This window comes from Macrobrachium rosenbergii, chromosome 34 (genome assembly GCF_040412425.1).
Source record: "Macrobrachium rosenbergii isolate ZJJX-2024 chromosome 34, ASM4041242v1, whole genome shotgun sequence".
In the NCBI taxonomy this organism is placed as follows: domain Eukaryota; kingdom Metazoa; phylum Arthropoda; class Malacostraca; order Decapoda; family Palaemonidae; genus Macrobrachium; species Macrobrachium rosenbergii.
The window spans coordinates 9,102,111-9,114,705 of record NC_089774.1 but is presented as its reverse complement, the minus strand read 5'-3'; the positions used below and the strand labels follow the sequence as shown (position 1 = coordinate 9,114,705).

The window sequence follows — 12,595 nt, the reverse complement described above, 5'->3', positions numbered from 1 at the left end:
AGGGGAATTTAGGGGTGGTTGAGGAGGTTAAGGGGAGGGATTAATGGGAGGGGTTAAGGGGAGTTTAAAGGGTTAAGGTGGTTAAGGGGAGGGATTAATGAGAGAGTTAAGGGGGTTAAGGGATTAAGGGAGTTTAAGGGGGAGTTAAGAGGGAGTTATTGGGGTTAAGGGGATTTAAGGGGTTAAGAGGTTAAGGTGATTTAAGGGAGTTTAAGGGGGTTAAGGGTGCTAATGGGTTAAGGGGGTTAAGGGTGCTAAGGGGTTAAGGGGGTTAACGGGAAAAATTAAGGGGAGAGGTTAAGGGGCGCTACGGGGTTAAGGGTGTTAAAAGGAGTTAATGGAGTTAGGGGGTTTAAGGGGAGTTTAAATGGGTTAATGGGGATAAATGCCGCTAGGAGGTTAAGGGGTTTTAAGCGGGTTAAGGGGGCTTAAGGGGTCTTAAGGGAGTTAAGGGGGCTTTCGGGGGTTTAAGGGGTTTAGTAGGTTTAAGGGAGTAAATGGTCGCTATGGGTGTTAAGGGGGTTTAAGAGGAGTTTAAATGGTTTAAGGGGGTTAAGGGGTTAAGGGCGGGGTTGGATTTTGGGTGGGTGGCTGAAGGTCCCGGTGACATACTTCCGGTCGGGTGATTTTGGGTGAAAGGATCGATGAAGAGAGATCGAGAGAGAGAGAATTCCAGAGAGAGAGAAGAGAGAGAGAGAGAGAAAATTAATAAGAAAAAAAGAAAAAAAAAAAATTATATATATATATATAATACAATTCCAGAAAATTAGATTAAACTTCTTTTGCTTCATAAAAACACAAAATTAATAAGAAAAATATATATATATATATTTACAATACAAATAAAATATCGTATTTAAAATTTACATTTCTTTTAAATTCCTTCATTATCAAAGGTTTCATTATTCTTGTTTATTATCACTAATTATCTTCCCCCTTATTCTTACCTTATCCTTCAAGGACACGTTAACAATATTCTTTCACTTCTTAACTATATGCTCCTTGGCTGGTGACGTCATCAGAGCTGACTTGTATGAACTGTCAAGATTATCGTACTAACCGTTACCGTCGACCGTTCTCGATCCGTTGTGGTCTTTCCAGACGTTTACGATACTTATTACGTCTTCCAGATTCCAGGAGGAACTGGAAACTCGTTTAGAAGTGTTAAGAACTCAAATTCTTCTTCATGGACTTATCAAGGAATTTAAGATCGTGTTTTGGATTGTAACTGCTGGAGTTTGAGGTAAAGTTTCTTCTGTAGTTCTGTAGTTAAATGCTTTTGCTTAGTGCATATAACCGATTGTTTATTTTGAATCTGTAGTTGTTGTAGAATGTTAAATGTTTTTCAGATGTCTAAAACATTTTTTTCTATAATTTGTACTTGAGCTTGATTTTTTTGAGAAATAATTTCTAGTTGTCGTGTATTTGAAAGTAATTTTTGTAAATGGTATTTGAAGTGTTTTTAAAGTGTCCAAAACTTTTAATTTATTCATCTGTAGTTGCTGTAGAATAAGCTAAATGTTTTTGTCAAATGTCTAAAACATTTGTTCACTTTGGTTTGTACATAACTAGTTTCGATAATTAAAGATTGTGCCTTAAACGATTTATGTAACATTAGTTTATAGCAAGAATAGAACTTTTAAGCAGTCTAAATGAAATTCCCTCTTAATGAAATGCACTAAAATATTTTATCTTTCCAGGAATTCTGGAATCCTTTGCACTGGAGAATCGCCACTTCCGTATCTACTTACCACCACTGAAGGGACTTCATACAGTTCTCTATAAGACCCTAAAATAATGGATTGCCAGAGGACCGTCAAGATACATTGATACGGAAAAAGGACTTTGTTCATTAAAGGATCATTACTTAAAGTTAAGTATAACCAAACGCTTCCGTTATAATTTAACTTTCAACCCTCCACCCCTTCAGGGGCGGCGCCTCTGAAGGGGTGTGGGTTGGCTCCCCAAAGGGCTTGCATAGTAGGTCTGAAGACCTACTATGCAGGATCCTGGGGGGTTAAAAAAAACTAATTCAGACCTTTCTTTCAGGTGGTAGGTTCTTGGTTGAATATGTAGTCAGTTTCTTAGGATATTCTCTGTTAAGTCTCATTAAATTTAAAGTTAATTTTTGCTTGTAAGTATATCATTTTAATTCTTGCTTTGTAAGTAAATAATAACTTTTGCACCATAAGTAAATTTATTTATAAATTCAAATGTTTAAAATATTTACTGTAAATTCTCATTCAGTTTTAAATAGTTAATTTTTGCAGTAAGTAAATTTATTTTCTTTGTATGCAAGTAAATTCATTGAGTTTACTAACATTTTTTATGCAAAGTCTCGTTCAATTTTGTTAAAATGTAGGTAGTTTTTATTATAAGCATATTCATTCTGTATTTTAAGTATTTCATTTAGAAATTAAAATTTTTTAATTTTTTAAGGTCGCATTCAATCTGAAAAGTTTAATTTTTGTATTATGAAAATTCATTTTTTCGGAACTTTAGAATACTAATCTTATTTTGAACCCAGTTTTCAACTTTTTTTTTTTAGTTTTTGATTGATATTTAAAGTAAATTTTAGACTAGTTTTGTTTAAACGAAGCCATGATTTAATATTTATAAGTCCAGCAAGTTATGAATATATTTTTCCGCGCTTTGAATAATGAACTTATAACAGTGGCCTGTTTTGTAAATGGTTTTTTTGTTGTAAAAGGTATTTTTGTTGGAAATTTGAGCTTTTAAATATAAAGATTAAATATTAAGAATCTTGAATTTGTGAGACAGGTAATTTTGCATAGGGCTTCCAAAATTAAATGATTCGTAGTTTATAGCCTAATTTAAAATGTCAATATTTAATGGAATTCAATTAAATTTGCTGTATCTTAAATGAACTCTTCCATTTGCTATAACATTTGTCATGATTTCAGGAAACTTTCTTGAAGACGAGGCGCTTTCTGATTTCAGAGTGTCAACCTGCAAACTGCTGGAATAGTGGAGTCTTTAACTACTTGTAATAGTCTGACTGAAGAATTTGTATTTAGTTTGTTTTCTCCAAACTTTTAGGTTTCTAAACGCTTTGTTTAAAGAAATCTAGTTTGTGTTTGTTAGAAATATTAACTATTTCAAATAGACTATGTTCAAGGGTTGAATAAGAAAAAATTTAAATATTTTAAATATGAGGATTCAATCATTAACATTTGAAAGGTCAATCTGTATTGACAAAGTGGTGTGCTCCCACAGGAATAAATGTTTTAAAAACACCATTTGGTAGATTTGACTGCCTAACTTCCCTAAGTAAACATTGTAAACAACCAAAATAAACAAATCTTGGGTATTTGGTAAGAACAGCATTGGGAGAAACTCATTTTGAAACCCCTGAGTTAAATAATTCATGATAAGGTGTCAGGGAAAAGTTAAACCCTCTTAATTGGGAAATCTCTTACGGTGGGAACCATATATTGAAAGTTTTCTTTTTTTTTTTTTTAGATTTTACTATATATTTTGTCTGAAAAAAAAAAAAACAAATTAAAGTACCATACGCGGAGCGAATAAGTGGTTTTCATGTAAGCTAAAATATTAAAGAGTAAAGAAAATATGAAATAGTAAATATTATGAAAATTGTGGTTAGTGATAACAGTAATTTTAATTTTTCTTAATGACTGATGGATTTTAGCTGTGAGAATAAAAATGTTTACAGTAATTATTAGTTAAATAACGAACTAAATTAACCATCCTGACATATTTTTGCTAGACCACAATACACCAAATTCAATAGTTTTGTATTTTCAAGAAATCATTTCCCTCCCAGTTCAATCAACCAACTTTAAAATCCTTAGCCTAAAGTAGCACATCCATACCCTGTCACTGCTGAGTTTTGACTCCACGTAATTTATTGTTTATAATCATGATATATTGACTAAAGGCGAGAAATATATTGAGCATAAAAATGGAAAATTTATGACTAAGAGTTGATAGTATATTAGACCTAACGCCAAGGCTACTTAAGGTCGATATTCGTTGCATCCTTGTTGACTCGTGACCTTAGTCAGTAGTGGGTAGTCTCTCTCTCTCTCTCTCTCTCTCTCTCTCTCTCTCTCTCTCTCTCTCTCTCTCATATTCTTTTAGTCTTAACATTTTAGAAAATTGTATTTTTCATTTCTCTCTCTCTCTCTCTCTCTCTCTCTCTCTCTCTCTCTCTCTCTCTCTCTCTCTCTCTCTCTCTCTCTCTCTCTCTCTCATATTCTGCTTAGTTGCTCTTAGATTTTTATCAACTATTTTCCTTTTAACATTTTGGTTAAATTATTTTCTCTCTCTCTCTCTCTCTCTCTCTCTCTCTCTCTCTCTCTCTCTCTCTCTCTCTCTCAGGCATAGCCATATATTTATTTCAACTGCCACTCCATTATCATATCAAAATCTAAACTATTTCCACTACAAAACGTTAACATTAACCTGAACAAAAAATGTGTAATTTCATTCTCAAAACTTACACCTTAAAATAAACATTTAAAGCTGTATATTTAAACATCCAGACATCAACTCGCCAACATAATCAACATAACATGAAATATGTCCGGCAGCTCTCGAGTAATCAAGCTTTCGTCTATAAGAGTCTTGCTAAGACCAGGAAGAAGAAGAGGAAAAAGTAAAAATTCACCAAAAAGATTCATCACGATTACAAATCTCTCCAAAGAGGATTCGATTCTCTTGGAACCTCAGACTCTGCGAGTTTCAGTTCCTTTTATTCCGGATCTTTTGTGGATTAAGTTCCAGGGTTTTAAGAAGTAATGTTGCTTATTGTCTCGAGGACGAAAAATAGACGAAGCAACTTTGTTTTGACGAAGGGATTTGCAGTTTAATCCGCAGGATTAGAGACTGAAAACAATGGCTCGTGAGATGAGCTGTTCGTAATTATCTAAACTTGCTGTAAAGTTTTATTTTTGTTTGAATTTGTTTTCTTTAATCTTCGTGGCTAAACCTGGCTGGGATAGAATGAAACTATTCGCAAGGGTGATGATGATAGGTGATAGTTAGGAATTAAGTTGGAAGAAAGATAGAAATTGTTGGCTATAGAACAATGAGTGGTATACCTGACTGCTATTTTCAATGACCAGTTAAAACTTGAATTGCTTACTTAATAGCATGTATATGTATATGTACACACATACATATATATATATATATATATATATATATATATATATATATATATATATATATATATATATACACATATATTGTGTATGACAAACACCTACTTTCCAAAAACAATTATACAAGCCTTGCAGAGTGCAGTCCTTAGACCTCTCGCTGCAACCCCTTTCGTTCCTTTTACTGCACCTCCTTTCATATTCTCTTTCTTCCACCTACCTTTCCTCAACCCTATCCTAACAATGAATGATTCATAGTGCAACTGCTTTGAGGTTTTCCTTCTGTTACACCTTTCAAACCTTTCACTGTTATTCCTCCGAACGACCTCATAGTTCCCAACGACTGGCCCTTGGCCTCAGTTCTGTATATTCAGCTCGATTCAATTATCAATAAGCCATTAAACGCCAGCTAGTCTGAAACATGAAAACGGGGTCCCAGTTTATCATAAACAAATTCAAAAGTCATTTCCCTGCGATCCAGTCCACGTTGGCAATGATTGATAAACCCAACCCAGGGCTTTTTCAATTATCAAAATAAACCGATTATCATCAGCGATTATTCGATAATCGAACTGGGTTTCATGCAGGGAAATGACCAGACCGAAAATTATATTTCGCCTAATCGTCGTTTTCCAATCTGCCTCCAATCATATCTGTTGGTGATTGGGAGAATATTATTATTATTATTATTATTATTATTATTATTATTATTATTATTATTATTATTATTATTATTATTATCAGAATGTCAGACATAATGATATTGCAAGGTAGAGTCGATTCGACAAAGGTATCCCTTCATTTAGAGAGAGAGAGAGAGAGAGAGAGAAAGCGAATTTACAACCGAATCACAGTTAAAAGTATTGATATACAAAACATAATCCTACATAAATCCTACATAAACCCGATCTTGATGAAAAATCCCCATTAAGAGACTAATATTGAAATCCTTCATTTATTCCCTGATAGCAAAATCTCTTTGTCATCGGATTTATTGGGCGGATTAACATAAATCCCCCCACCCTCCCCCCGGAGCGGGGGGTGATTACTTTTGATGAAAGGGTAGTGAATGATTGGTGGATTGCATTAATATTGGTTGATTGGTGTGACTGGCAATAGAGCTGATTGGTTTGGTTATATATATATATATATATATATATATATATATATATATATATATATGTGTGTGTGTGTGTGTGTGTGTGTGTGTGTGTGTGTGTGTGTGTGTGTGTGTGTGTATAATTAAAGACTAAAAGTTAAAAACAAACTCGATCTTAAAAACAAAATTATTGCGATGCCAGACGCACGATCATGACTAACTTTAACCTCAAATAAAATAAAAACTACTGAGGCTAGAGGGCTGCAATTTGGTATGTTTGATGACTGGAGGGTGGATGATCAACATACCAATTTGCAGCCCTCTAGCCTCAGTAGTTTTTAAGACCTGGGAGATCACGCCAAATAAATGTAAATAAAACATCGATGACAAAGATTGAAATGGCGTTACGCACAAATCTGGTGAAACCATTTTTTACGAAAACTGTTTCCGCTATAACCATCGATGCATGATGGGAAATTCCAACAGATGGCAACACTGTCTGTAGTGTTTTACTGGTTTTGGGTGGAGAGAGAGAGAGAGAGAGAGAGAGAGAGAGAGAGAGAGAGAGGTGGGTGCCTTTACATGTAGGTTGGGGTAAAGAGATATTGTGGTGGAATAAAAATTAAGATAAGATTGTGAGAGGCGAGAGAGAGAGAGAGAGAGAGAGAGAGAGAGAGAGAGAAGGGTGAGACAAGGATGTATGACTTATTAAGAGAGATAAGGAGAGAGACAAACCCACTTTAAAATTATGATGAAATGGAATTAAATTTAGAGAAAGAGAGAGAGAGAGAGAGAGAGAGAGAAGAGAGAGAGAGAGAGAGAGAGAGAGAGAGAGAGAGGTGTGAATGCTATCATATACAGTTAGAAAAAAGAGCTAGTTATAGTCGTGGAATATAAATTAAGAGAGAGAAATTTGTGTGTGTGTATTTGAGAGAGAGAGAGAGAGAGAGAGAGATCTGAACATGATTTGGGAATTTCATCTCAAAAGAATTGAAAATCAAAACTTGTTCTTCTATTTTATATGGTGAAAACAACTGAGAGAGAGAGAGAGAGAGAGAGAGAGAGAGAGCTCCAGCCATTAAGGCAAAAGACAGAACGTGCCATTCCAGAAAAGTAATGACGGTCTTTTCCGCCAGGAGGAATCTCTTTCAGCTGAGGGGGTGGAATTGGAACGGAATTTCCTCTCCCATGTGATGGCAGAGGGGAAAGAATTCTGAGGGGATCTGGTCTGAGAGAGAGAGAGAGAGAGAGAGAGAGAGAGAGAGAGAGAGAGTGAGAGAGAGAAAAGATAAACAATAGACATGATTTGTCAGTTAAACTATAATTAAAATCCAAAACCTTTTTACTCATATATTAAGGGAGAGAGAGAGAGAGAGAGAGAGAGAGAGAGAGAGAGACAGACAGACAGACAGACAGACAGACAGAAGACAGAGAAAGAACCAGTTTAAAGTCATGACGAAAAGAATAATTCAATTGGAGAGAGAGAGAGAGAGAGAGAAGAGAGAGAGAGAGAGAGAGAGAGAGAGGGCAAAGAGTTGTGTCAAATAAGTAGAGGTAAGGAGAGAGAGAGAGTGCAGATTAAAATCGTGAAAAAAGTAATTAAATAGAGAGAGAGAGAGAGAGAGAGAGAGAGAGAGAGAGAGAGAGAGAGAGAGAGAGAGAGAGAGACGTAGAATCTGCAGCAATTAAAATCCTTACACTCAAAATATTCCATTTCATGAACCCCAAATAGTTTGGATACCTAAGGGATTTTGTTAAGCACTCGTAGTAATTTAGAAATTAGTAAGAACACTAAAATAATAGTTGGTAAAATATTAGTAGCTGATTTGGTAATATAGATATTAGTGTCAATATTACTATTAATGTTAGTTTTCATAGTAGTTTGAAAGTCTTCCTACTATCATTTGTAATCACAATAGCTATCTTTAGAAGGAAATGCATGTTTTACTTTTAATGTATACATACATACATATATATATATATATATATATATATATATATATATATATATATATATATATATATATATATATATATATATATATATATATTCTTAATAATTTATTTTAATCATCAAATATAATTAAAAAGTAATGAGCATTTATGAAAATATGAATATGATATTCAGTTTAAATACCAATTTGTATTTTTTCAGTAATATTTTGAATTATAATCACGCATTTCATTTGTATGAGTAAAAATTCTGAACCTCTTTATGATAAATATTTTATTTCAAAGTCATTTTATAATATATATTAATATCTCTAACTTAATCATAGATATTTTGATATTACTGACTATCTCGAAATTAACAATACAGAAATGAAATCAGAGGACAATTGAAAGTCATTTCATTTTTCTGAAAACCAATTTGATGAGTCAAAAAATAAAATAGCCAAAAAATTTAATAGATACATTTCATTTTTGATAATCTTTATTTTTGATAACTATAATAAAAAAATTATTGACTTAAAACAATTATTTTATGGAGACAAACCAAATATACATTACTCGTTTTGAATCATAGGTCCCAGAATTTTATAAGTTGTCTCATTTATATGGCCACTAATGAAACAAAATCTGAGATTTTATATTTTATAGAGATAAGTTTGTATGTAAATGATTTTATTTCTGACTGATATTTTATTTCAGATGCTGAGAATGGAGACGCATTGGTATATCTTTGACATGGTTATGGCAACATTCTATATATGAAGGAATGTGGTTTTTAATAAGAAGATTGACAATGGTTCGAGGTAAGTTGTATAAATTTTATATTTTATTTTTATATTTATATTATATATATATATATATATATATATATATATATATATATATATATATATATATATATATATATATATATATATAGATAGATATATATATTGACTTTATAAGAGTCTTAGTGATATGATTTTATGTTTATATAAAAAATTATTTATATGAAAATTTTCGATTAGCTGACCTTATACAACATATGTCCTTTTCTGTGTAAGAGCAGAATGTGTACAAAATCTCTCTCTCTCTCTCTCTCTCTCTCTCTCTCTCTCTCTCTCTCTCTCTCTCTCTCTCTCTCTCTCTCTCTCTTTTTCTACAAAATTAGAGCTTAATGAACATTACAAAAACTATATACATAAAAATTTCTTGACAAAAAAATTTTTTTAACTATTACAAAACTCTCTCTCTCTCTCTCTCTCTCTCTCTCTCTCTCTCTCTCTCTCTCTCTCTCTCTCTCTTGCAATCACAAGTGATTCCATCTCTCCCAACGATCATTGCAACGGGATTGCAAGCCAAACGAATGCAATCTGCCGAAAGAGCCCTGTATATATATTCCCTGGAAACCTCGATCTATCAAATTCCGTCTCCAGTCGTTTCGGGGTCGAGAAAAACCGATTGAATTTGACCACAGACGTTCCAGGACGTTCCAGGACGTTCCAGAACGTTCCAGAACGTTTGTGGTCAAAGTTTCACGGGCCGCGGCTCATAGAACATTATACCAAGACCACCGAAAGATAGATCTATTTTCGGGGGCCTTGATTGCACGCTGTTGCTACTGGACAGAAAACTCGATTGCAATTTTTGCTTGTTATCAGCTGATATCAAACTATCTTAATATCTTGACCGCCTTTCATACCCTTAGAGGGGAGGGTGATAAACTTGGGGCGTGTGATAAACTTACTGATCAATGACACTTGTTTGTCAGATGTTGCCATGGCAACGGCTCTCGCCAGTAGATGTGGAAATTGCCATTTTTAGTACCTTTCATTTTCAGATGCAAATTTCTTCGAGGTAGCATTTTTTTACGCTTATTGATTATTTAAGAAGAGGATTACTTGATTTACTTAATTATCTTTCGTCTTTTACTTTATATCAAGATGAATAGTTATAGAAATATAGATTTTAATTATTTATGTAGAAAATTACTTAATTATCTTCAGCTTTTTGCTTGGTATCAAGATAAATAGTTATAGCAAGATAGAGAGTTATTGGTCATTGTATCTATACCATAAAATATTGTCAGGAATTAGGTTTAAATATTATTAATTTTTGAGATATGCAAACTCAGAAAAATTCCAATTGAATGTTTGTCAGTTAATTAAAACTAAATTCCTATCATGACTGTTCATTATTGAACTAATTCACACAAAAAAATCATAATTATTTTTATGTAGAATTTTTTCATTTTAGGTTCATTTAAGAAGCATTAGCAAAGGTGAAATATATTTTTATCTATAGAAGAAGAAGTTATAAATCAAGAATTAATTTTTCATTTTTATTCATTTCAGTTGGTCCAGAAATGGTAGAATTTTTAATTTATGTATTGAATAATAGGATAATATATAGAAATATTATTTTCAATAATATTCTAATAAAATAGGAGAAAATTTTATATATATATATATATATATATATATATATATATATATATATATATATATATATATATATATAGATAGATAGATAGGTAGGTAGGTAGATAAATAGATAATAGATAGATATACAGATATAGAAATAGATATAGATATAAATATAATATATTCTCTCTCTCTCTCTCTCTCTCTCTCTCTCTCTCTCTCTCTCTCTCTCTCTCTCTCTCTCTCTCAGTCCACACTTAAGCCGTAAGAAATATAATACCTTCCCATCATTCCCTTTATATTAAACTCCCCCCTCTCCCTCTCCCCTACTCCCATCCCCGCCCCCCCCCAAAATAAGAAAGGTACGGCCCTCAAAAACACTATTATGAGGCGACCCAGATTACCTGGGATCGTGTCCCAAATCCATAAGTCTGGCTGAAAGAAGAAGAAGCAGAGAGAGAGAGACCAAACCTATGGGAACCTTTTCATGTGTTACCTTTGGTGATTGGAGGATCGCGCAAAAAGTTGGAGGATCGCGCAGGGTAGGGAGGATCGCGCAAAAAGTGTTGAAGGATCGCGCAGGGAGAGTTTTGAGGATTGCGCAGGTGTTAGGGTGTGAAGTGGGAGGTTATTTGTCATATAGCTTTGAAAAGAGCTGCGCTTTCTCACTATATATCAGGGGAATATTTTATTAATAATTTTCATGGTTTTACAGATAATTATAGATTACTTTTTCTATAACTATAAACAGCATTATTTGTCCTAGAATTATTATTATCAAATATTTTTTCCCACTTATTTTTAATTAAACATAAAAAAACATAAAAAAATAACCCAAATTCACCACCTTTTCCTAAGACAAATAATCTCATAAATTTACCTTCCCCATCGGCCACCATATTGCAAGAAATTCGCGAGTGTCACATTTGCCAATCCTTAGGACCCTGTTGATCCTTACCATTGGAATAGGATTCAGGAATCCTTCAATCCTCTAGGGACTCTGCTTGGCCTTGCCTTCTCAATCCTATTTGGGAGTCAGATTCTTATCTGTATATTTTTTTTATTATTCAATTTTTTCTGTCATGAAAAATAAAAGTTTGTTTTTAAATCTTGGTTATGGGTGAATAAAATTATAAAAATATCTAATTCCAGTTTTTTTTATTCATTATATTGATTTAATTTTGTCTTGCATGAGAATTCACTTTTGAGGAAAAATTCTATATACAAAATATTAGTGAGTACCAATAATTAGTTACTGGATTTATAAGTGAAAATAAACTTAATTAATTTTTCATTTTAGTTATTTTATTATTATTATTATTATTATTATTATTATTATTATTATTATTATTATTATTATTATTATTATTATTATTAATATTATTATTATTATTATTATTATTATTATTATTATTATTATTATTATTATTATTATTAAATGAATATTTAGGCCATGTAATATATTGTTTTCCAACTTAAGTTTACAGTTAGGATAATAATAATAATAATAATAATAATAATAATAATAATAATAATAATAATAATAATAATAATAATAATATATGAACCGAGAACTCTCTACCATGATAATTGCTGAGTACAATTGATGAATTCGAGAAAATAAATATAAAACTAAAAAATAAAAACAAATAAATGTCAGAGAGACGTGTATTGAACCAATATCAAGAATCACTTGCCCAATAAATCGCAAATTAATTGAAAGGTATTAAACGTAATAAATTCGTCTTTGACTCCAATAACTAATAAAACAGTAATAAAAATAAAGAAATGCGGAATAAGGGAAATTATCCGTTATATTTGGAGAAACAGAGACCACCTTTTTGGGGTCGCGTGTTCGAAGGAGATTGGGAAGTCTGTAAATCTTTGGAGGGGCAGAGAACTACGACAGTGGGAGGTATAGCGTGCTGTAAGTCTCTCTCTCTCTCTCTCTCTCTCTCTCTCTCTCTCTCTCAATATATATATATAACCATTTATAT

The 12,595-nt window shown here is 32.4% G+C and overlaps 1 long non-coding RNA gene across 1 annotated transcript; it reads left to right on the top strand.

The window, feature by feature from the left end:
• Positions 1-1,045: 1,045 nt before the first annotated feature.
• On the top strand, positions 1,046-3,807 carry LOC136855969 (uncharacterized). Its single transcript, XR_010858189.1, has 3 exons — positions 1,046-1,243; positions 1,701-1,872; positions 2,925-3,807. It is a non-coding gene; the product is annotated as an uncharacterized lncRNA (long non-coding RNA).
• The last annotated feature ends 8,788 nt before the right edge of the window (positions 3,808-12,595 follow it).